At 53.2% G+C, this 25,629-nt stretch overlaps 1 long non-coding RNA gene across 5 annotated transcripts in view; it reads left to right on the top strand.

Annotated features, from left to right (window-relative positions):
- Nucleotides 1-25,629, top strand: part of LOC120678810 — a 74,581-nt gene that overhangs the window by 5,567 nt on the left and 43,385 nt on the right. The window contains exons 3-4 of one of the 5 annotated variants that reach the window (XR_005676817.1): nucleotides 832-898; nucleotides 1,884-2,246. The exons of 1 other annotated variant lie outside the window; for it this stretch is intronic. This is a non-coding gene — a long non-coding RNA (uncharacterized LOC120678810). Of the gene's footprint in view, nucleotides 1-831; nucleotides 2,247-25,629 lie in introns of those variants that run through there. 3 more of the 5 variants (XR_005676815.1, XR_005676814.1, XR_005676813.1) reach the window with 3 other exon arrangements.

The raw sequence follows: 25,629 nt of genomic DNA, 5'->3' as shown, positions 1-25,629 counted from the left end.
ACTCCTCTCCATGGACCGGAATCTCCAACCATTGCAGACCGTTGTTTTCCAGTTTTATGCCCCCAATCCATCTTGCTGCCAGAGCTTATGCCAGCTGAGATACCCATGATCTTTATGTATTTGATGAAATGCACAACCGTGAGGCACTCTATACACTCGTAGCTGTGGCTGATGAAGGCAGCTCCACGAGAAACTGAAAAATGGTAAGCATATCCAAAAATGAATTTAGTGCTACAACCTTGTACTCTTTGTATTTTTCCAAACTGTGATCTTATTTTCTTACCAGTTTATTAATAAAATATAAGTTACTGTCATTGCAAATCACTGAGATATAGTTTGGTTTAAGCATTGTATTCACCTTGAGTTCTGTAGTGTGAGCAATGATCCTTTTGTGTGATAAGAGTTGTAGGAGAGTGATTGGACTTTTTTTCTTCCAGAGGACAAATATTGACTAATTGCTTGTTTCCTGTACTGATCAAAGCTTTTCAAGTATGCATGTATATAGGTGGGCAACTGGGCATATATATATATATATATATATATATATATATATATATATATATATATATATATATATATATATATATATATATATAGAAATAGGCTACTCTTTCTTTTGTGGCCCTTGAATGAATGATACTATAGTGGATGGACACATGATCCAGGTAGTGAAGATGCAGAGGAAAAACATTAGATGATGTTATTATATCAATTATGATATGCATCTGCTCAATCATTGTTGCAACTTGTTCAAGGGTCCTTGCCATTTACCGGATGTTTAACCATGTCCATGCCGTGCAGCTAATAAAAGCACCTCTTTTTTTATCGCAGCAACCATCAGGAAGCTAACTAAAGTTCAGCATGTTATCTCTTGGGACTGCTCTACCAGAAATAGAAGGTTGCAGAGACATATTAATGTTTTCTCCTGAATACTAATATAACTTATAGTAGATCTGTATTCAAGCATTCAGATTGAGGGTTTCAAGAAAGGGCAGATCACTACAGACATGGATTCTTGCAGTTGAAACCCTTGTTGCTTCACTTCCCATTCAGGGTTGTAGATTGGAGAACAAACCTCTCCATTAAGATTTCTAGGAATTATTTTGAAAGCTTGCAGATTTGAGATTCAAATTATTCCTGCATGAGTGAACCAGGTAGCTATGTCCTCTAAATACAAGAGCTTACCTTATATTTTGTTTAAAAACAACATATGAAACTGCAAGTGTTATATCCAAAAGTTCAACTTAAAAATTCTTATATTTTATTCTCAATCTATGTATACAGTTGTGCACACCATTATACATGCTGCCTTCCCATTGTCAGACAAGATACCATGCATCTCTGCTATTGTTACTGGCCAAGATGTGCTTATTTAACTACTACTTCCCATTCAGGGTTGTAGATTGGAGAACAAACCTCTCCATTAAGATTTCTAGGAATTATTTTGAAAGCTTGCAGATTTGAGATGATAGTACCTACACATTCAAATAATTCCTGCATGAGTGAACCAGGTAGCTATGTCCTCTAAATACAAGAGCTTACCTTATATTTTGTTTAAAAACAACATATGAAACTGCAAGTGTTATATCCAAAAGTTCAACTTAAAAATTCTTATATTTTATTCTCAATCTATGTATACAGTTGTGCACACCATTATACATGCTGGCTTCCAATTGTCAGATCCATAATTTGCACACCATTATGCATCTCTGCTATTGTTGCTGGCCAATCCTCTCTAAGTTATAACAACTTCTGAATTCTAATCACGTCCAAGATCCATAATTTGCTCAGACACTGACAAATCTTTCTATCACTGACTCACTTATTTTGTTTCATGACCTTATATAATCTCTATTTTTTTCGTTTTGTTGTGTCAACAGCAGGCTGCAGGCAGTTGTCCCCAGCATAGGCGTCCACCCAGTAGAACACAATAGAAAAAAGGTTCTCTATCAGTACCACATTTCAGAAGTTGATGTATACACCGAAATAACTCTGCATTGAGGTTATTTCTGTTATTAAAAGTTTGTGCCAGCACCGTACATCGTTATTTTCGAAAATAGAATTGACCTTTGGCATGAAATATTTCATTAATAGTTTTACCAGGGGACATGCTTAGTCTATGAGTCATTTTAGATTATAGAACAAAGTTTTCATCTCCACATTCTTGTATCCCTCCACAACCATATTTTATCACTACCAAAATGTGTATACAAATACAATGGACCAATGCAATGACCAGAAAGCAACCCCTCTAGCTCCCTTTATGTTTGGCAGTTAACATTGCCCTTGCATAGGATAACTTGCAGGTAAATCTTTCCTCTCATACCACTTCAGGTATGTAATTATTGTCATTCAAATCTTATGAATGGTCTGCCACTTCAAATAAAATTCTTATAAATGGACTCAAAAGGATAAACTCTCATTCATGTGTTTGAACTACTAACAGTTCGAAATTTAGCTTCGTTCTATGGCCCTCAAAACTTAGCTCCCAAGCTATTGGTTTTTACTGTCCTAATAAGGTGAGCCATTATTTCAAAGAAAGCTCCTAGAGAGAGAGAGAGAGAGAGAGAGAGAGAGAGAGAAATCTATGACTTAATTATTATGATCTACTAGAGATTTAATTTACCTAGGCAAAGGAAAATAAGAAATTCCTGAAAAAAATATACACATAATTAATATAAAGTTTATAGCCATCCTACATGTTACATGGATGTTTTTAACTTTCTGATATTGAATTCCTTCACTGGCCCTCGCTCCATTTTATGCCTCATGTCCTTGTTTTCAGGTAAGCAGAAGAGGAAATAATATTTGAAAGTAAGGCAAAATATTGAAATTCAGCATAAATACATACTTTTACAAATTTAGTTCCGATTATCTACTTCGAAGATGGCGCGACAACGTCCCTCCGCCACCGTCGGCCTTGCGCACCGCCGGCCATCTTTGGCTCCGCCACTGGAAGGGCCCAGGTGAGTGAGGGGCGCCGGGAGGGAGCTGGGAGAAGGCGTGAGGAGAGAGAGAGAGAGAAAAAAATGGTAGGGAGGGAGGAGGGCGTTGATTGGGTGATCGGGGAGGGGGGGGGGGGTAAAAAATGACACATGGGTTCCACAACCTATGACAAGTGCGGGGAAATTGCATATAGGATAAAGAATCTCGATGGTCAGAATAGAATAAAGAATCTCGATGATCAAGACAAAATATTCAAAAGAGACGCTAGAGTACAAATAGTACTCGACAAATAATAATATGACAAAGCACACACCCTGCCACATACAAAGCAATCTTTAAAAAAATTTATATCAACATAATTACATTCTTCCATGTATGAAACAAAGTTTCAAATAATACAAATAAATAGTACAAACTAGGTCTCGCGCAGCGTTTGCGCGACGTTTCTAGTTATTTTATATTGGTGTTAAACATTAAGGTATGATTCTGTATCTCATTGTCCTATACCATTACTTTTTGAGTCTGCTAGGCTTAGCTGAAATGCTGGTAAATTAGGGCTAATTAGATCGATTTTTCTATCATCCACTACAAAGCTTAGAACATAGCTTAGTTGTTACAGATTCTAAATGACTTAGTTGTTACTAGAAAGCTAGTATTCTAAATGAACCCTTTTTCAAGTACGGATCAAGTTAAGATTTGCTCCGTACGTATTTTAATAACTTGGAATTACAAAACTTTCACTTTCTGAAAGTCTAAAACGTTGGTCCAATGTCTATTCTCTTTATATTTATGCTTTTTTTTTTCACTTAGCTAAAACCGGAATCGTATGAGGAAACAACTATACGGTTTTTTAATATATTTGTGAATTCTTTGATTTCTTGGCACAGATTTTCATTTAAAACACAACAGTAGGCTCAACAAACATCCTAATATATGTCTTTGAAAGCGATCGGGTGCTCTAGCCTAAGAGGGGAGGGGGTGAATTAGGCACTATTAAAACCTTAACCTATGGCTCCAACTAGTTTGCACAAAACTTAAACTAGATCAGACTATTTAGATGTGCAACTATGGTTCACCTTAGTCTAAAATTCTCATCCCAAAAGAGTTTTGCAACCTATAGCCAATCCTAGTAAGATACTACACTAAGAAAGTAAAAGCACACAAGTTGCAATATGAAATGCGGAAGCTTAAAGAGAGGGATGAGAGGAAGCGAACTCTCGACACGAGGATTTATCCCGTGATTCGGATTGCCACAAAGGCGCCCCTACGTCCACGTTGTTGAATCACTCACGAAGAGTATCGCTTCCCGGCAATTAAGTCTCTTCCGTGAACACAATCACGGTCACCTTGATCCCGATCTTCACTAAGGGAGATTGCCCACGAAGGAGGGGTCCCCGCACAATGTTGTCGACGCCGCTCCACACCAAGCCGAAGGGTTGTTGACTTGCCGGCGAGCCACCAAAGCTCCAAGGATGGCCGGCGCACCAAGATACAATGTTGGTTCACTCTAGAACCACAACACATAGATCTAAACCTTGCTTGATCACTCACTCAAAAGCTAACATAGCACTAACACTCACAAAACTTGTGTTAAAGACTAATGATTTGATCTTTATGCTCTTGGATGGCTTGGAGGTGTACTTGGATGTGTATGTGATGTCTTGGGACTCCAGAAATCTTCAAATGGCCGGGGGAGCACACACACACACACACACACACACACACACACACACACACACACACACACACACACACACACACACACACACATATATATATATATATATATGCCACCAAGTCTTGTAGCCGTTGCACCAACGGTCAGCAGAAAACAACAAACCACCGGTTGAACCGATCCTTGGGCGTCGGTTAAACCGGTCACTCACAGCCTCTGGACTAGCCGTCGGACCTCTCTCTTCTGCTGATGTCATTGCACCGATGGAATGCTCCGACGCACCACCGGTTCAACCAGTGCTGAAGACTTGGCTTCTGCGCGCTTGACATCGTCTCTGGAACATAGTACGTTGAATGCACCAATGCCTATCTTGAAGTCATCGGTTCAACCGGTGCTTCACTTGATCTTCCCTTGATCTCCATTTGGCGCTTAGACTTGTACCAAAGCGAAGGCGTCGGATCTTCCGACAACCATCGGATGCACCGATGCTTAGGCATCGGTTCTTCCGGTGCTACTGGTTTCTGCAGAACTCGTCCAATTCAGCGTTTCTTTGAGTTCTTTCTTCGTGTTTTGCTTTGTATGGCCTTTTTACTTTATCCCTGGGATCTAGAAACGTTCACTCAACAAAAACATTAGTCCCATTGTGTGACATCCCGAAAATCCATCAGAAGCAAATCACACGCTAAAGTAATTATTTGCAAAACTTCTTATCGTTGAGCTCAAAATGCTCTTAAAACCTGAGCCCTTTCCCGGAATCCCTCTCACCGTTCCTAACGTCCGATTCCCGACCCCGATCTTTTTCCTGTGGCCTCGTCCGCGCGCGCACGCAACGTTGCGCATGGCCGACCGGGTCACAGCGGCCGTCGCGATTCCCGCTGGCGAGCGCTCGTTCCTCTCTCTCCCCTCCTTTTCTTTTTCATTCTCCCATTTTCCTTTTTCTTTTCTTCTTTTCTTTTCCTCTCTCCTTCCTCCTTTCTCTCCCTCCTCTGCCGCGCGCGCCTGGCCCGCCCCCCCTCGCCTCCTGCAGTCTTGCTCCACCCGGCCACGCTCCCCACCCGAGCACGCCTCCCCTCGGCCGTGCGCACGCACGCCCCCGGAACCCGCTCCTGCGCGCGCCCCCCGCTCCCGGCTGCTGCTACGTGCACGCACACGCGCGCACCACCGCAACTCCCCTCCCCCGGCCGAGCGCCGCGCCGCGGAGCACCGAGCCGCAACGCCGGCCGCCCGCGCGCGCAGCCGTGCCAAGCCGCCCGCGCGCTCGGCCCTCCCTTCCCTCTCTCCTCCCCGAGCACGCCCGGCCCGGCTTTCCTTCTCCTCCACGCGCGCCGCCCGGCCTGCCAGTGCGCCCGTATGCACGCACACGCACGCGGCCTCGACACGACGAGCCGCGACCCGCGCGCACGCGCTGTCGCCATGGGCGCACAACACCGGTGACCTCGGCACAGAGCCGCCTGCGACGGTCGCCGCCTGCCCGAGGCGTCGCGTCACCTCGCCGTTCGCACCCCGGCCCGCCGTTGACGCCCGCACAGCGCCGCCGGACGCCGCCTGCCCGAGGCATCGCGTCACCGTCCGCACCACCGCCCAGCTGCCGCCGTTCCCGCTACGCGCCACCGCAGCCCACTGCTCGCCTCGACGCTCGAGCGGCACAGCACCGAGTCGGCCCCCACTGCCATTAAAGTCCGCCGGGCCGCCACCGCCGCACCCTCACCTCCACCGCCTCGGCCGCCTATAAAAGGGGCCGAGGAGCACCCCGACGCCTCCACAACCTCACCCACCTCCCCGAGCTCCCCTCCCTAGCCTGTAGCACTGCCGCCACAACCATCCCCGCTCACCGCCGCCGGTTCTCGATGCCCCGCCGCCTCGCTCCACCTCAACTTAAGCCAGGTGGGGGAATCGAGCCGCCTCCTTCTCCTCTCCCTTTCCCCTCTGACCCGGGCCACTGCCGAGCCCCGGCCGGCCGGAATTGGCCGGCGCAGAGGCTCCCCCGCCGCTCCCCTGTTTCCCGGTCGGGAGGAAGGAGAAAAGGGCAATTTTGCCCGAGACCCCCTTCCCTTCCCTCTAATTACTAAAGAACCCTTACCCTTTTAGCCCTCTTTCCCAAAAAGCCCTTCCTGTTTTCCCTTTTTGCAAATAAACCCTCCCCTCGTATAAACTTAATTCTAAATAGACCCCTGACCTTTCCAGAATGATCCAGATGTTTCAAAAAATTATAAATAGGCCCCTGCCTTCTCGAGAATAATTACAGCTAGGTCCCTGATTCCTAATCTAGCCCATGAACCTTTATAAAACCTATCATTTTATGCACCAAATGAACTCTGATCCACCCGAAACTTTACCACGACTTTCATAACTTAGTTTTGACCATGCCATTAGGAAACCGCTCGAAAATATTACTCCGAATTCTATATCTTAGTTGTTTCCGATTCGAGCTCAACGATAAAAGCTTTTATTTCTTTTTCTTGATTGTATGTTTGGTTGTGTGCAACGTAGACCACGGTGTGAACAAAAGAGAGCCCGTCAACGAGCAGTACTGCGAGCAGGTGAACGAGGACCAGTTCTGCGACCCCGAGCCCGAAGGACAGCACTTCGATCAGGAACCCCCCGAAGGCTTCGAAGACGGCAAATTCAATCCCATCCTTTGATGCATGTTTTGTCCTAGTTTTTACAAACACAACCTATTGGCCTATTTTACAAAATTGCATATGTTTTGCTTGCTGAAAACATGGTTGGATAGCTACCCTTTGATTTGTTATAACCATTCCTTGACCACCTAGATTAATGTCTGAATGTGTTTTGTTTGGACGTTAATGACTGCTAGAACGCTACGCTTAGGACCTTAAATTCAATACAACTTGTTTTACAAAGAAAAGGTGTGTGTGTGGGAAGGGATAAAAATGTGAGATTTCGAAAGATGTGTCTAGACGGGATGGATGGCATTTCTGTGTGATTTGCCGTTTGGTGTGTGTCGGTGTCCCGACTTGGGGGCCTGGATCCCAACTAGTAAATGCTGCGTGTTTCCTCGTCCCAGATGATGATGCAAGAGGCAATCACAGTAACGCTCGGTTTATCCTAGTTCCGGCCGCGGGGCCGTACGTCCAGCAAAGGGGGTGTGCGAGGGCACTGTATTATCTTGCACCCGGAGTGTTTGTAGTAGGGGATACAAGCGAGGCGAGAGAGGGAGGGAAGCTCCCAAGTCTCTGCTAGGAGTGGAGTCGGTTGAGATGAGTGCTCAGTAGTGCTGAGAGTTCTCTTGGGAGACAGAAGCCAGAGAGCCCGCTACCAACCACCCGGCTAAAGGAAGCCCACCTCCTCCTTTTATAGTCACAAGGAGGGGTGGTGCACATGAGTGGGGGCATGGAAGTCGTCGTTTCCCCCTGAATCGCGGGGGTACAGTGGTTGGACACTGTAGGAAGTACACTCCGGGAGATGGTGCGGAGGGTGCTGTCCGCCAGCTCGACCCCCCGCGTGGTGTTCGGTGGAGGAGACGCTGGAAGAAGGCTTGCGAGGAGAGCGTCCCGCTGGACCCGTGAGGTCTGGGGGCTGCTTCTCGCATCCCTAGCAGCCTCGCGTTGCGTCAGCTAGGGGCTCGGTGCCTTTCTTCGTCGCTCGCTCCACCCCAAGACAGGGAAAATTGCCACGTAGGTGGCAACGTGTTTGTATCTTTTGATGGCTTCGCGCCAGTGATCCTTTGTAATCTTTATTTGTATTGAGCAATAAAGTTCCCTTTCTCCTCTGCGGGGAGGATCCCCGAGGGTATAGGGATGTACATAGAGTCACGACCCTCGAATATGTGTGAAGTCAACTTCGCGGGGGCGCGTCAGCGCACCCGCGGGTGTAGCCCCCAAGGCCTTGGAGGAGAGTTTGTGCTCGTCCAAGGGCTATAAACGCTGCCCCCCCGTGTAGCTTTACTGGGGTGGCTGCCCAGCATCTTTTTTCAGCCGGCATCGGCACTCTTTCAGCCGGCCTCGGCATTCTCAGTGCTGGTACAGTGGCCTAGCACTTAGCTTAACCTTCAGGAGAGCGCACGTCAACAGCGGAGGGTTTGGTTAGACACGTGGAGCTTCACAATGGACGGTTGTCGACTTATTCGAGGGTGTGGTTTGAACCGTGGTGTGCGGGGAGCCCCTGAGCCCAGGCCCGCGTGAAGGCGTTCAGGGGAGCCCTCGACTTCGATTACGACCCTCGTCGCCCTTTCGCAGGGAGGAGGGGTGAAGCGCACCATGCTACCCATGTCCGGGCCGCGAGCTATGGCTGCTTCAGTGAGCTACTAGCGGGTTGTTCAAGCGGACGTCCGTGCCCCGTTCGATAGGGGTTGGCTCGTGGTCCATAGACACGTCCCATAAAGCGCTCGCGAGGGTTCGCTAAGCGGGGCTCGAACCCATTCGGTAGGGTTCGAGGGCTCGATGCTCTCCCTCGATGGGATCCCCCTTCTAGGCACCCTCGACTGGCCTTGAACACTGCGTAGGATGTCTCGAACTCCGCGTTCGAGGGTAGCTTGTATGGCACATCCCTGCAGTCCCTGACTCTGGTGATCTGGGGTGCCTGTCGAACCCCCTGAAGGGCTAGGCTTCGACCCCCTGATCAGTAAGGCCTCGGAATGCGATTCCTTCGAGGGTAAAGAGACCCTACGAAGGAATATTCTGTCGTGATCTGAAAATGTCGCAGAGCCGCGAGCCACGCGCGCGGGTCTTCCGCCGGTAGCGGGCGACGTGGCCCGATTTGTGCGGCACGGTGTGGGCGCGCCTTTTCAGGCGTCCGCCTCGGGCAGACGAAGCGGCGTGGGCGCGCGTGGGAGACTCCGCGGTCGTGGGGCCCATCCGTCGGCGATAGCAAAATCTACCGCATTCAATGCGGTAGATTTGGGCCATGGCTACGGATTCGCCCATCATGGTGAATAAATATGAAAAGAAAGGGGATGTTTTGGGTTTACCTGGCCATTTGCCTCCATCCTGCTTTGCCTTCTCCGCCTCCGTCGCTTCCTGAACCCGTAGCCAAGAGCGAGTAGGAGGAAGAAGGAGAAGGAGAAGGAGAAAGAGAGAGAGAGAGAGAGAGAGAGAGAGAGAGAGAGACATAGCCATTTCGGTGCCTCCTTTCCCGCATCCTCCCTCGACTCGCGGAGATGTTGGACATCCAGGAGCCTCTGCCGTGGGGGAAATCCTCCGCCACCGTGGCGGTTCTGGAGCAGCTGGTCGCTGACCGGCTGCTGCCGCGGAACCCCGACTCGGGAGCACTGGCGTGGATTTCCCCGCACCCAGACGAGACCGAGCCGAAGCCCCCGCAAGGCTACGTCGTAAGCTTCGTGCGCCTCCATGAGCGAGGCTTCGGCGTCCCCGTCAGTACGTTCATGAGGGCCTTGTGCGAGTACTACGGAGTGGAGCTGCACAATTTCAGCCCCAACTCCATCTCGCAGGCGGCGGTCTTCGTCGCCGTCTGCGAGGGGTACCTCGGCATCGAAGCCCACTGGGACCTCTGGATCCATCTGTTCCGCGGTGAACTCTTCATCGAGAACGCACGGAACTAGCCGAGGCGGTTCACGCGCGCCGATGGCCTGACGCTCCACGTCCGCCCGACCCGGAAGAACTTTTATATCTCGAGCAAGATGACGACAAACAACTCCGGGTGGAGCCGAGGGTGGTTCTACCTTCGGAACCACAAGGATGCACTCCCGGCGTTCACTAACAAAGTTCTCTAGGAGCGACCGCCGAAGTGGGACTGGGGGTGTCACCCCCAGCGCAACAAGCCAGGCTCGAGGGCCTCACCGACGCGCTGGCGCGTTTGGCGAGGAAAGGGCCGACGGCAGCGGCCGTTATCCCGAACTTCCACCGGCAGAGGGTTATCCCTCTCATGGAAAGGGCCCTGCCAATTTTCGAGCTCACCCCCGGGAGCAAGGTTGAAGGCTCGAGGACGTCAAGCAAGCTTCTCTCTCACACCTACGCCGCTCGAAGGGCGAAGTACGTGTTGGCGGAGTTTCCCCAAGATCTCGCGGATCTTTGGAGGATCAAGATGCGCCCCGAGCCGGGGTATATTTCCCTGGTAAGTTTTGCCTTCGAACTCGTCGTGCGTCGTGTAGTTCCCTTCTCCTGATCCTATCTCGGGTGTGTTTTACAGGGGTTGAGGTGCGGCACCTCGAGGCCCCCGGTCCCAGAATAGCGCCTGATCAATCGCCTCCACGTGGAGAAGATGAAGAGGTGGAAGGACGCGGCGGAGATGAAGGCCGAGAGGAAAAGGAAGAGGAAGGCGAGGCACGACAAGGCGTGCAAGCTTGCTCGCGCGGAGGGGAAGCCGCAGCCCTCCACACCCGTGTCCTCGGAGGAGGACGAGGAGGAGGCCTCGGACGCCGAGGACCACGCTCCGAGGAGGGACGGGGAGGGCGCGAGCCCCCCACCATTCTACCTGTGGGATGAAAAAGACGGAGCGACCGTGGTGCCAGAGGAGCCGAGGGCCGTAGCGGGGCCATCGGCGAATCCCTCTCTCGAGGGTGTGGCGCGGGAGTCATCCCCGCCGGCGGCCGGCGAAGAGACGCCCGCGCCCCAGGTGCTGATCCGTGACGACGAGGCTGCGGCGGGAGAGGAGTCGTCCATGCTGGCAGCCCCGAGCCACCGGGCTGACACGAGGGGGGCGCCTTCGGGGCAGTCTTCGAGGGACAGCACGATGCCCCGGTCTCAAAGGAGCGCCACGAGGAAGCGGAGCATGAGTGCTCGATTTGGGTAAGTATTTTGGATTTTGTTTTTGTTACGTATTTGGTGGATTTCTCGATCCTGCTCAACTCGCGTCTCTTGATTTCCAGCCCCGGGGCCGTTCCCAAGGATGTAGTGCGGCTTGCCCCGGCCAAGGCTCTCAAGACCGGGGCACGCAGCACTCCGCACATGGCGTCGCATTCCCAGCCCGCCGTGGATCTCGAGGCGGCGGCCGCTAGGCTACGGGAGGCCATGGCGCGAGGGGCCCAGGCGGCGCAGCAAGCTCGGGCACAGGAGGAGGGTGACACCGGTCAGAGCGACGCCGGCCAGCGTGGTGCCGAAGCAGCTGCCCAGGCGGCCGATGCCGGTGAAGAGGCCGGCCGGGGCAGTCTCGGTGGCGCTGCCGAGGCTGCCATTGAAGTTGAGGCCGGTCAGGGCGACGCGGCCAGCGCCGCCCGACTAGATACGGAAGGAGAGACCGGTGGGGGCACGCGGGAACGCTCTGCCGACCGTGTGGAGGAGACCCTCGACTTCGAGCCCTCGAGGGCCGAGGGCGGGGGCGTCGCGGTGGAGGGTACGACGCAAGAGGCGCCGGCGGTGGAAGGAGCCCCTGCCCCGGGGCCCGCGGAGGGCCTGGACGAGGGTACCGTCGCGGTTGTGCCTGAGCCAACGGCGCAAGGGGGTGTGACAGCGGTGGTGGAGCTGCCGGACAGCAGCGAGGAGTACGGGGATTCGATGGACATCGACCCCGCTGCTGCGGCGAGCGCTGCCGCACACATCGCCGAGTTCGCGTCGGCCATCGCGGGCGTGCTCGAAGCGGGGGCGTCCGAGGGAAGCCACCTCGGGGCGATCGTCCCGTCCGGGGTCCCCTCGGAGTTCCTCCGCAAGGAGCAGGAGGAGGATGAGGCCTGGAACAAACAGATGGGCGTCGGTCGCGAGATCTTGCAGGCCCTCGACCGCGCCTATCAGCTCCATCAGAATGCGGATTACCAGGTCAGCCAGGTAAATATTTCCCCCCGGAAATTGCTCGTATTCGGTTTTAGCTTTTACGCGTCTTCACCCACGCCCTGCCCCTTTGCAGCAGCTGAGGCAAATCTCGCGCGAAAAGAGCGCCGAGATGAGCCGGCTGTACTCCCAGATGAGCCAGCTCGGGCAACACAACGCCGAGCTGGTGCTCAAAAACATCGACGCCAACACAAAAATGGCCGACCTGGGAGCGCGTCAGTAGGCGCTGGAGGAGGAGCTGGCGCGGGTTGCTGGTGAGCGAGACGGCCAGAGGGCGGCAGCGGAGTAGAAGGCCCGGGAGGCCGAGGCGCAAACTGCCGAGCTGCAGCGCCTTCGGACGGCACTCGAGGAGAGAGCTCGCGAGGCGGAGGTGCAGAGCGCTGAGCTGCAGCGCCTCAGCATGAGGCTCAAATAGCAGAAGGCCAAGCTCCTCCATAAAGAGGTGGCCGTGGTCGTGCTCGCCGGGACCCTCCGGGAAAAGGGCGAGGCCCTCGAGGGGAAGGAGGTGGCCCTCCAGAACATGGGGGCCGCCCTTAGAGAGAAGGAAGCCTCCTTGTCCTCGCTTGAAGAGGCCGCCCGTACCCAGAGGGAGGAAGCGCAGAAGAACATGACGGGTGAGTACCTTCGATTTTTCGTCGATTTGTTTTCTTTCGTGGCTAATGTCGATTTCCTTTGCTCAGAGCTGAGGCAAAAGGTGGCGGACGAGACCGCGGCGAAGGAAGCGGTCCACACTGCTCTCACGGCGGCACAGATGGAGTTTGCCAAGCTGGAGTAGACCGCCGTGAGCGTGTGTCAAGAACTCGAGGGGGAGGGTGCCGTCTTGGGCAGTTCGGTGATCAGCCGCCTGCGCGCTAGGCGGTCGGATTGCCGAACATGCTAAGAGCACCTTCCGCCTTGGTGTCCTGCGGGCTCTCGCCGTGGCCTCGACGCACTACCTCATGGATCTCCAGAGGGTGTCGCGGGGTACGTCGTTCCTGATGATGCGGATGCGGACGCCGCATCGGTCATCATGGATGAAGCCGACGCAGCTGCGGAGGAGTTCGCCACCGTTCTCGCCGAGAAGCTCGAGGCAGACATCCCTCCCATCGCCGAATTCGACGCCCCTGAAGGCCCGCAAGAGGGGGATGGTAGCCTGTAGGAAAGTTGGGCCTCGAAGCTCATTGTAAATAGATTAGTGTTTATCATAGTCGCGCTTTGTAGTCGCATCCTATGAATATAAAAGATTTTGTTTCGTAATTTGAGTGTGTGGCCCGTCGAGGCCTTGCGTGTTCGAGCCTGTGTTCCTTTACTTTATTCCCGTGTTCCTGTATGCGACTTGGACGAACGTCTGCGAGGGGGTTCGCGTTCATAAGCAACGTAGGCGTAGGGTGGTGAGGGGGGTGCCGTATCCCGAAGGCGTAGGCGGCCCCACGACTCGGCCGGCTCCGTACCATAGTTGCTTACGCCTCGCGTCCGTTTTTTCCAAGGATACGAGAAACTTAGGGTCGAGACGGAAATATTTCGAAAAACATTGGCGACTTTTTGGGGACGTTCGGGGGTTCCCCCCGTAGTAGCCCCCGAGGGAGGCTCGGCTTTGCCGAGGGTAAAGCCGAGCGTACCTCAGAGTTAGCGCGCATCCTAGCCTTCGAGGGCCCGGATGGTTCCCAAAAATAAACCAGTAAAGCGTACTTTATTACTTCGGGAAATTGAAAATGTGAGTATGAGCAAATGTACAAAAAACTTGAAGTTCTAGGGATAGAAGCGACGTAGCTATTGTATATTCCAAGCGTTGGTGAGGACTTCGCCTTTTTCGTTTGCCAGCTTGTAGGTGCCGGGCTTGAGCACCTCGGCGATTATGTATGGTCCTTCCCATGGAGGTGAGAGCTTGTGGCGGCCTCTATTGTCCTGTCGAATCCTCAGCACCAAGTCCCCTTCATTGAGGTCTCGGCGCCGGACCCTCTGTGCTTGGTACCTTCGCAAGGACTGCTGGTAGCGCGCAGAGTGGAGGAGCGCCATGTCTCGAGCCTTGTCCACTTGGTCCAGCGAGTCTTCGCGAGCTCGCTGGTTTCGTTGCTCTTGGTATCTCTTGAGCCTCGGCGATCCGTACTCCAAGTCAGTGGGGAGTATAGCCTCGGCGCCGTAGATGAGGAAGAACAGAGAAAAACCCGTGGCTCTGCTCGGGGTCGTCCTTAGGCTCCAAATGACCGAGGGTAGCTCTGTGAGACACCTCCGGCCGAACTTGTTCAGCTTGTTGAAGATCCTTGGCTTTAGTCCTTGGAGGATCATGCCATTGGCACGCTCCACTTGCCCGTTCATCTGTGGGTGTGCCACAGCCGACCAGTCCACACGTATGTGGAAGCTGTCGCAGAACGCGAAGAATCTCTTGCCTGTGAACTGGGTGCCGTTGTCGGTGATGATCGAGTTCGGGACTCCGAACCTAAAGACAATGTCGGTGAAGAACAGAACTGCTTGCTCGGATTTGATCTTGCCGATGGGTCGAGCCTCTATCCATTTGGAAAACTTGTCGACCGCCACCAGCAAGTGGGTGAAGCCCCCGGGCGCCTTCTTCAGTGGACCGACGAGGTCCAGTCCCCACACGGCAAACAGCCACGTGATGGGGATGGTCTGCAAAGCATGGGCCGGGAGGTGTGTTTTTCGAGCATAGAACTGGCAACCCTCGCAGGTCCGCACGACGTCGGTGGCGTCGGCGACTGTGGTGGGCTAGTAAAAGCCTTGCCGAAACGCATTACCCACGAGGGTACGTGGCGCGGTGTGATGGCCACTGATGCCAGCATGGATGTCGCGGATCAGCTCCATGCCCTCGAGGATGGGGATGCATCGTTGCAGGACACCCGAGGGGCTGCGCTTGTGTAGCTCATTGTCGATTAGGATGAAGGACTTGGCCCTCCTGGCGAGGCGTCGCGCCTGAGCGCTGTTCGAGGGTAGGACCCCTCGAATCATCCAGTCGAGGTACTGGACGCGCCAATCTCGCGAAGTGGGGGCCTCGTCAATTTCCATTGCCTCGGCCTCGTTGGCAGAGGTGGTGCCGAAACCAATGTCCATGGGCTCGACCTCGTCCGCCGGAGGGTTCCCGCCGGGGGGCCCAGCGGACGAGGGGCCTGACTCCGTCGGGTTCGTGAACTCGACGGAGGGATTAATGATGTCTTGAGCGAAGATATTCGGGGGGATGGTGGTCCGCCCCGACGCGTTCTTGGCTAATTCATCGGCGTCCTCGTTGTACTTGCGCGGGACATGATTAAGCTCTAGGCCGTCGAACTCGTCTTTCGAGGCGGCGCACTGCCTTGCAGTACGCCTCCATCTTCGGGTCGTGACAGCTAGATTCCTTCATTACTTGATCAACGACGAGTTGAGAATCACCACGTACGTCGAGACGTTTGACGCCGAGCTCGATGGCGACGCGGAGGCCACTGAGGAGGGCCTCATACTCCGCCATGTTGTTGGAAGCGGGGAAATGCAAGCGTATCACGTACCGCATGTGTTCTCCGAGGGGTGAGATGAAGAGGAGGCCGGCACCGGCGCCGGTTTTCATCACCGATCCGTCGAAGTACATAGTCCAGCATTCGCCCTGGATTTGTGGTGGGGGTAGCTGAGTGTCCGTCTACTTAGCCACGAAGTCAGCCAAGATTTGAGACTTGATCGCCTTGCGGGGTGTGTAGGTGAGTGTTTCTCCCATCAGCTCCACAGACCATTTGGCAATTCTACCTTCGGCTTCCCGGTTGCGGGCTATCTCTCCCAAGGGGAAAGATGAGACCACGGTGACGGGGTGAGCCTCGAAGTAGTGGCGCAGCTTGCGCCGAGCCAAAACCACTGCGTAGAGCAGCTTTTGAATCTGCGGATAGCGTGTCTTAGTTTCAGACAACACCTCGCTGATGTAGTACACCGTTTGTTGGACGGGCAGAGCATGACCCTCCTCTTGTCTTTCGACCACGATCGCCGCGCTGACCACTTGGGTAGTCGCAGCTACGTACAGATAGAGGGGCTCGCCGTCTATAGGTGGTGTGAGAATGGGAGCACGAGTGAGCGATGCCTTCAGCCTTTCGAGGGCTTCTTGAGCTTCGGGGGTCCACGCGAAGTGCTCGGTTTTCCTCAAGAGTCGATACAGGGGTAAGCCTTTCTCGCCGAGACGCGAGATGAACCGACTAAGGGACGCCAGGCATCCCATGACCCTCTGTACCCCCTTTAGGTCTCGGATCGGTCCCATCCGAGTGATGGCCGAGACTTTGTCAGGGTTGGGTTTGATGCCCCGCTGGGAGACGATGAAGCCCAAGAGCATGCCTCGAGGCACCCCGAACACGCACTTCTCGGGGTTAAGTTTTACCCCTTTGGCTCGTAGGCAATCGAATGCGATCCTGAGATCAGCAACCAGGTCGTCCGCCTTCCTGGATTTCACAACGATGTCATCGACGTATGCCTCTACGCTGCGCCCTAGATGGTCTCCGAAAACGTGGAGCATACACCTCTGGCCCTAGTCTACACACATCCTCCAGTTTCCACTCTTTTTCTTTACTAATACTGGATTAGCTAGCCACTCGGGATGGAATACCTCTTTGATGAATCCGGCCGCCAGAAGTTTCTGCAACTCCTCGCCGATCGCCCGGCGCTTGAGCTTGTCGAAGCGTCTTAGGCGCTGCTTCACCGGCTTGGAGTTGGGTCGGACATCAAGAGAGTGCTCGGCGACCTCCCTCGGTATGCCAGGCATGTCCGAGGGACTCCACGCAAAGATATCTGCGTTGGCGCGGAGGAAATCGACGAGCACCACTTACTATTTGTCGTCGAGGGTGGCGCTGATCTGCAACGCCTTGTCGTCGGAGTGGCTCGGATCGAGGGGCACCCTCTTGATACCCTCGGCGGGTTCGAAGCTCCCGGCGTGTCGGTACGTGGAGTCCAAGGCCTCGCTTGCCATTTTGTCGAGGGTGGCTGCGAGGGCCTCATCCTACGCTTGAGCTTCCGCGCGCTCAACGCACTCGACGTCGCACTCGTAGGCGTGCTCGAACGAAGAGCCGATGGTGATGACGCCCTTCGGACCCGGCATTTTGAGCTTGAGGTAGGTGTAGTTGGGGACAGCCATAAACTTGGCGTAGCAAGGACGACCAAGAATGGCATGATAGGACCCTCGAAATCCCACCACCTCGAAAGTGAGTACCTCCTTGCGGAAGTTGGCTGCTGTGCCGAAGCACACAGGCAGATCGATCTGGCCGAGGGGTTGGACCCGCTTCCCTGGCGCGACGCCATGGAATGGTGACTTGCTGGGGTGAAGCTTGTCCAATCCGATCCCCATGAGCTCCAAGGTGGGGGCGTACATGATGCTGAGGCTGCTGCCTCCGTCCATGAGCACCTTGGAGAAGCGGGTGTTACCGATGATGGGGTCGACAACAAGCGGATACCGTCCCGGATGCGGGACGTAGTCGGGGTGGTCCTCGCGGCCAAAGGCGATGGTGTCCTTCGACCAGTCGAGGTAGGATGGCGTGGCTTTGGTGACGGAAAAGACTTCGCAGTGCTCGCGCTTGCGCTGCCGAGAAGTCATACTCGTCGTTGCTCCTCCAAAGATGAAGAAGGCGTTCTCCACTGGGGGGAACTCGTCATCTCCACCTTTGTCGCCCGCGTCCTTCTTCTTGTCCTCGTCGCGATGCGCAACGCGGTTGTAATACTTCTTGAGCATTTCGCACTGCTCGAGGGTATGGTTGACCGGGCCCTTGTGGTAAGGGCACGGCTTCTTGAGCATGTCGTCGAATTGGCCACCACCACGTCGAGGGGGGCCTCGAGGCCCTTTGCGGTCTGGGGCGGCAGCGAAGGCCTCCTCAGAGTCCTCTGCCCGCCCCGACTCATGCTGGTTCGGTGGGACCGGTTTCTTTCCCTTCCTCCCCCGCTTCTGTTTCTTGGCGGGGGCGTTGGGCATGGCGTTGCTGCCCTCCGCGGGCGCATCGTCCTTGCGCTTGCTCGATTTGTCATCGAAGATGGCACCAACAGCCTCCTCGCCGGCGGCGTAGTTGGTGGCAGCGTCGAACAACTCATTGGTGCTGACGGGTCGGCTTCTCGCAAGCTCATGCACCAGGTTCCTGCAGGTCGTACCCTCGAGGAAGGCATTGATGACCTCGACGTGGGTGACGCTAGGGAGCTCGGTGCACTGCTTGGAGAAGCGCCGCACGTAGTCACGCAGGGACTCGCGGGGCTTCTGGCGACACCCCTTGAGATCCCAAGAGTTCCCAGGGCGCACGTACGTGCCCTGGAAATTGCCCACGAAGATATGGACCAAGTCGGCCCAGTTGTGGATCTGATCCGCAGGCAGGTGCTCGAGCCACGTTCGTGTGGCGTCAGCAAGATGAAGAGGAAGGTTGCGGATGATGACCGCGTCCTCTGTCGCGCCGCCTAGCTGGCACGCTAGGCGGTAGTCATTGAGCCAGACTGCAGGGTCAGTCTCGCCCGAGTATTTGACGAGGGTGTTGGGATGTCGAAAGCGCGGGGGAAAAGACACAGTTCGAATCTCCCGGTTGAGCACCCGGGTGCCCAGAGGCTCCGGTGACTCACCCCTGTCGTGCTCAGGGTCGAAACGTCCACCCCGTCGAGGGGCGTACCTCCTGTCGTCGATGACGTTGCGGGCGTCGCCGTCGCCAGCGTGCCCGCGAGTGTCACGGATTCGCTCCCTTACGGGAACTCTCCCGATGCGCTCGTGCGCCGAGGGCGCCTTCGCACCGGGCGCTACGGCTACCTTGCCCTTCCCCGCTGGGGGTGTGTGCACAGAAACCTCACGGTCCTGACGCTGTAACACCCGGTTTATAAAAGGACATAAACCGAGCAATCATATACGTGCCAGGATCAAGTCACACGTATATACAACAGAATGAACAGTATATCACAGCACATATCACGAATAGGACATAATAAATCAAAATACGAATGTTATTTATTACATTAATGATAAAAATGTCTGATACAGCGGAAGCGAAGTACAAATACGATAAAACTCTCCGAAGCTGAGCAGGGCGCCACAGGGACGTCGACTGGGAGACGAACGCCTAGAAGTCCTCGTAGTCCTGGTAGCGCTGAGCGAACTCCCTCGCGTCGGCAGGTACTGAGCAGCAGTAGCGTATCCAAGAGGAAAAAGTAGAGAAGAGGCAAGGGTGAGTACACAACTTGTACTCAACAAGTATAACACAAACTATGAGGCTCTAGGTTGGCTGACTGACTGCATTAGCTTTTAAGTCTTGGCAAAATTTTATTAAAGCTAATTACTACAAGTTGATGAATTACCATTAACCCAGTTACATAGTAATTAATCAGAATTAATTAGGTAACTACTGAGAACCATACCAAAACCACCAAGGTAACCCCGAGAGGCACCCCCTCGTCGGAAGGAGCTAACCCCACTAATCAAAAGGAGTATCTGGGCCGCTCATGACCATGAGCACGGCTAGTATACCAGTTTTACACTCTACAGAGGTTGCATATCTTTACCCACAAGTCGTGAGCTATGCCAGTTGTTCATCACACTTCCTTAGGTGAGATGACTAGCAAACTCACTACGAGGCCGTTACAAAGGACACGTTGGTAAGGTGTAACCGCTAAGGATTCAGTCAATGCAACGATGGGGCCCACCTCGAGGGGGTACAAGACAACACAGACCAGCCTCGTAGCGTAGGGACCATTGAAGCTCGACTCCCCTCTTGCCCCGCAGGTAAGTTACTCCCGAACCAAAATGACCTAATTAGTAAGCCAAGACCGTCCCATTCCAGTCTTGTGGTAGCGCTGTTGTCCCAGGTTATCGCTCTATGAACCGGTCCTTATGGAGAGTGGCCAACCAGGCAGTAAGCACCGTGCTGGCCTCCTAAACCATGTTTATAACAAAACCAATTTTAACGAGACGTGAACCACTCAAGCCACACAGAGGGTCACTCTCAGAATTAAGTTGCATATACCATTAATCAAATTAATTAAAAAAGACCATTATGTGTTATAGCGCGGCACCTAGCACAACTAACCAAAATGCAACCCAAAGGATATATATAAAGGATATAAAGTGGCTAGGAAATCCTTATAGGCATACAGTATTAAAATGCAGAATGAAATTGTATTTAATAGTGATAGGTTGTTCATGTTATACTTGCCTTCCTCGTACTGCTCCTGCTGCTGCTCAAAGTGCTCAGAAGACGGCTGCTCCGGGTACTGATACTGGGGCTCCTCAGATGGATCAACGTCTACTCACGAACACATGGCCAAAACAATGCACAATAATAAGCATACAAGCAAACACTAACAAAAACTAAGAAAAAATACATCAATACATAAAAACAGCACACTAAACTAGTCTAAAACTATTCTACTCATTACAATGATCGCGTGGACGTAAAGAACGCTTAAAACGGAGCTAAAACACATTTTCTAGGCTAAAAACAAGGTTCAGGGACTAAACTGCAAGAAATCTAAGGTTCCAGGGGGTTTTCTGCAAAAACCGAGGGCCTAAATGTAATTAAACTAAAGCTTCAGGGTCTAACTCACAAAAACTTCAAGCCTGGACTGCGGGTACTATTTTAAAGAAACTCAGGGGGTTAACTGCTAAAAACTGGGCCGAACCGTAAATATTTTTGAACATGAGTGGACTGCGGGTGGATTCTGTGATAGTTTGGGGGTTCTTTAGCAAATAGGCCAAGGCGAAGCGGTATGGACAGATCTGATCCATTGGATCACGATCTCGCGGTCCAAAACCAATGGGTACGCCGTTCTAATCTCCGCCGCTGAGTTCAGATCCTACGGCTCAGGTGGGTCGGCTCGCGGGGCGGCGGCGCTGACCGCCGGAGTAGAGGCTCCCGCGGCGGCGCACGACCGGAGATGGCCATTCTCGACCTTCCCGGGGCGGATTCGAGCGGGGCTGGGGTCTAGGAGCATCTAGGCGGCATGCGTAAGCCACTGGTGGCGACAGCTGGGCAAGGTCAGGCTCGGGGACGCGAAAGCGGCTGCGGCGGCGGATTGGCTTGGGGAGACACGCCGGCGAGCGGCGTTCCCGGCCTCGGAGGCGAGTTACGGGCCTAGACAACTAGCGCAAAGCGACCAGGGGGCGAGTTGGTGCTTACCGAAGGCGCGGGGTGGTCGAAACTGCTGTGCAAGGTGGACGCCGGCGTGGTCGTGCGGCGGCGATGGGGCGGAACTCGCGGTCCGGGCGGCGCTGGGCTCCTCCGGGCTCCTGGGTCGCACGGATCGACGAGGGGTGGCGCTGCGAAGCCGAGCAAGGGGTTAGGAAGGGCCGAGGACCACTGGCGGCGATGAATTGGGGTGGCGGAGGTGTTTAACGGCGGTGGCCCTCCGGGCGGGAATCCGGCGCTATGCGGGCGGAATTCGTGCAGGTTCGGCTTGGGAGACTCCTCGGCGGCTCTGCGGATCTCCTGCGTGACTCGAGGAAGGCTGAGGTGCGGCGGAGGGGTGAGGACGCGGCGGCGCAGGGGACTCGGCGCGGCGGAGCAGAGCGGGGTGGTGGCTAGGGTTTGTGGGGAGGCGGCTGCGGATGTAGGGGATCACGAGTGGTTTAAAGGGCCCGGGCCGAAGATCTCGGCATGCGGGATAGGGAAGAGGGCTGTGGGAATCGCGGCCGGGGATCACGGCCGGTTTGTTGCGCGAGCTGGCTGTGCGAGCGGAGGGCGCGGGGAAGGGGATGATCCTGACCCGTGGGTCCGGCCGGGTAGCGAGGGAGGAGACAACGCGCACGGGGCTGGGCTGCGGGCGCTGGCTGGTGGGGTCAGGCGCACAGTGGGGGAGTGAGACGCGGTCGCGAGCGAGCGGCTGAGCTCTCCGCGCGGGCTGAGGCGCTGGCGGGTGGGCCTGAGGCGCGGTGAGGGAGAGGGCGATGCGGTGCGGGGAGCGGGCCGCTGCGCGAGCGAGTGCTGGGCCGCGCGCGGAGGTGTGGGTCGGGCCGCGGGGCAGGCTGGTCGGCCCGAGCGCGGGAAAGGGAAAAGAGAGGAAAGGGTTGGGCCTGCGAGTTTGGGCTGTTGGGTTGGTCACTAGGCCGAGATGGTTTGGGGTTTGGGCTCCTTTTCTAATCCCTTTCCTTTTCTATTTCTTTTCCTCTTGCAAACTCACACAAACTAGTTTGAATTCAAACAAATTTGAATTCAAACTCCCTAGCACTCAACCAAAATAAATAAAATATGCACCAGCATGAATGCAACAACAAAGTTTTAACCTTAGACAAAATTTTAATCACTTAAGGAGCAAAATTTTAGATTAAATGCAATTCTAACACAATAACCTTAGAAAATTAAATAAAGCCAATTAAATTTATTATTAAATGCTGAAATTTAAATTAGGGTGTTACAGACCCTACCCCCTTAAAGAAATCTCGTCCCCGAGATTTAGCTGGGCTGGCTAGCAAAGAGATCTGGATATGTCTTCTTTAGCTCATCTTCTCGCTCCCATGTAGCCTCAGCTTCACTGTGGTGACTCCACTGAACTCTGCACATCTTGATGCGCTTGTTCCAAGTAACCCTTTCTGATGTCTCCAGAATCTTCACCGGATGCTCAGTATAAGTTAGATCTTCCTGCACATCTACTCCATCCAGTGGTGCCTGCTCCTCGGGTACTCGCAAACACCTCTTCAGCTGAGATATATGGAAGACATCATGAACTCCTGAGAGGCTGGTGGGCAGCTCCAGGCGATAAGCAACTTCGCCTTTCCTCTCTAGCACCTTGAATGGACCAACATACCGAGGTGCTAACTTCCCCTTGACATTAAACCGGCGGATTCCTCTCATCGGAGACACCTTCAAGTATACATGATCACCAACACTAAAAGTCAGGTCTCTCTGTTTGCCATCTGCATAGCTCTTTTGTCTGCTCTGTGCAACCCTCAGATTTTCTCGCACAGCCTGAACCATCTGCTCTGCATCATCTATGATCTCAGGGCCAAAGAGCTGCTTCTCACCAATCTGATCCCAATAGAGTGGAGTCCTGCACTTTCTGCCATACAATGCCTCGAAGGGAGACTTCTTCAGACTGGCCTGATAGCTGTTGTTATATGAGAACTCAGCATAAGACATGCACTTATCCCAACTAGTACCGTACTGAATGGCACAAGCTCTCAGCATATCCTCCAACACTTGGTTGGTTCTCTCTGTCTGCCCATCTGTCTGAGGGTGATAAGCCATACTGAAACGCAGCTTCGTATCCAACGAATCATGGAGCTGCTCCCAGAACCGAGAAGTAAACTGAGACCCTCTATCAGATATGATCTTCTTGGGCACACCATGTAAGCAGACAATCCGAGAGATGTACAACTCTGCAAGTCTAGCACCGGAGTAAGTAGTGTTCACTGGAGTGAAGTGAGCAACCTTCGTCAGACGATCCACTACTACCCATATGGAGTTGTACCCTTTCTGAGTACGAGGCAATCCAACAATGAAGTCCATAGTGATCTCCTCCCATTTCCACTCTGGAATCTTCAAAGGCTGTAACAGACCCGCTGGCCTCTGATGCTCAGCTTTGACACGCTGACAGGTGTCACAAATAGCCACGTACTCTGCCACTGAACGCTTCATCTCATACCACCAGAAACGTTCCTTCAGATCATAATACATCTTCGTGCTACCCGGATGAATAGAATAAGCTGTATCATGGGCCTCACTCAGAATCAACTTCCGGAGATCCTTCACATCTGGCACACAGATCCGGTTCTTGTACCACAAGGTACCCTGATCATCCTCTCTGAAATGAGGAGCCTTGCCCTTCTTGAGCAACTCACGGATTTCCTGCAGCTTCTCATCTTCCTTCTGATGCTGCCTGATCTCTGACTCTAGAGTCGGTACTGCCTCAAACGCTGCACTCAAAGTATGATGCAAGAAGCCCAGACTCAACTGCTCGAACTCCTCGCATAACTCTGGAGGCATCTGGAAAGCCACGGCCATGTTGACATAACTTCTTCTGCTCAGAGCATCTGCTACAACATTGGCCTTGCCCGGATGATAGTGAATCTCCAGGTCATAATCCTTGACTAACTCTAGCCATCTTCTCTGCCGCATGTTCAGCTCATTCTGCGTGAAAATATATTTGAGGCTCTTGTGATCAGTGTAGATATCACACCGCTGTCCATACAAGTAATGCCTCCAAATCTTCAGAGCATGCACAATTGCGGCTAACTCAAGATCATGAGTGGCATAGTTCAGCTCATGCCGACGTAACTGCCGTGAAGCATAGGCAATCACTCTGCCCTCCTGCATCAGAACACACCCAAGACCATCCTTCGAAGCATCACAATATACCGTGAACCTCTTCGTCTGGTCTGGCAGAGTCAGGACTGGCGCCGTAGTCAACCTTTTCTTCAGCTCATCGAAGGCCCTCTGACGCTCATCAGTCCATATGAAAGCCACATTCTTCTCCAGCAAAGAAGTCAAAGGCTTCACGATCTTGGAGAAATTCTCAATGAACCTCCGATAATATCCTGCTAAGCCCAAGAAAGAACTGACTTCCTTTACTGTCTGCGGTGTCTCCCACTCGAGTACATCCTTCACCTTGCTCGGATCAACAGCAATGCCTCCCTGAGAGATAACATGACCGAGGAATGGAACCTCATCAATCCAGAACTCGCACTTGCTGAACTTGGCATACAGCTGATGCTCTCTCAATCTCTGCAATACGAGTCTCAGATGCTCCTCATTCTCTTCTTCTGTCTTGGAGAAGATCAGAATATCATCAATGAAAATCACCACAAAGACATCCAGATAATCCATGAAGACCATGTTCATCAGATGCATGAAGAAAGCCGGGGCATTAGTCAAGCCGAAGGACATGACCGTATACTCATATAGCCCGTACTTGCAGGTGAATGCCGTCTTCGGAATATCCCCAGGACGGATCCTCAGCTGAAAATAACCCGAACGAAGATCAATCTTCGAGAATATACGAGCACCTCGGAGCAGATCGAAGAGATCCTCAATACGGGGCAGTGGATGCTTGTTCTTGATAGTAACTGCATTCAGCTCCCGATAATCCACACACATCCTCTTCGAGCCATCCTTCTTATCTACCAGCAATAATGGAAAAGCCCAATGAGAGAAGCTGCGACGGATATAGCCCTTGGCTAGCAATTCATCAATAGTCTTCTTGACTTCTTCATGCTCTATAGGTGCCATACGGTAGGGCCGCTTTGCAATAGGAGCTGTGCCAGGCAAGAGATCAATACAAAACTCAATGGCCCGTTCAGGCGGCATACCTGGCAAATCATCCGGAAAGACATCCGGGAATTCAGACACCACGCGAATACCATCCGTGGGCCTAGCCTCCATCTGATGAAGAAATCCAGAAGGCTCTGAAGCACTGACTGTCACTTCTTGGCCATCAGATGCTGTC

The sequence above is a fragment of the Panicum virgatum genome, chromosome 6N (genome assembly GCF_016808335.1).
Source record: "Panicum virgatum strain AP13 chromosome 6N, P.virgatum_v5, whole genome shotgun sequence".
Classification (NCBI taxonomy): domain Eukaryota; kingdom Viridiplantae; phylum Streptophyta; class Magnoliopsida; order Poales; family Poaceae; genus Panicum; species Panicum virgatum.
The sequence above is the reverse complement of the archived record's forward strand: the minus strand, read 5'-3'. Positions and strand labels throughout refer to the sequence as shown.